Consider the following 516-nt stretch of genomic DNA (forward strand, 5'->3'; position numbering starts at 1 on the left):
TTTACTAAGTTACCCTTTACATCCCCTTTAAATCAAGATCACACAACAGAAAACACAGATTATTCCTTTTTTTACTCTCAAGAGAACATCCACCAGCGCTGGACGATATCATATAAGATTAATAATAAGTAATAAATGAAGTTTTGTATCTGATGATCTTCTCTAGAGTCTGTAGATGTGAATCAGGCTGCACAGGCTGCTGAATGTAGAGTTATGAGTTTTACCCACAGACTTATACTGCTGTAAGTTTCAATTCCCAGCAAGAAAATCAAACCCTGATCTTCCACAGAGAGAACTGTGATGTTATCCACTACACCACCTACTTCATTCATTTATTAATGCATTTATTAATCAGATAAAGAGCTTTTATTAAGCCCTGATAAAATAAAATAAACAGCTGAATGTTTAAAAGTTGTAAAGTGGAAATAGCTCTGGTTTTGGTTGTTTATTAAAGAGTGATTTTACAGCAAATTCAACAAAACCACAACATAAAAAAAGAGACAAACAACAAAAGAA

The sequence above is a fragment of the Astyanax mexicanus genome, chromosome 22, assembly GCF_023375975.1.
Source record: "Astyanax mexicanus isolate ESR-SI-001 chromosome 22, AstMex3_surface, whole genome shotgun sequence".
In the NCBI taxonomy this organism is placed as follows: Eukaryota; Metazoa; Chordata; class Actinopteri; order Characiformes; family Acestrorhamphidae; genus Astyanax; species Astyanax mexicanus.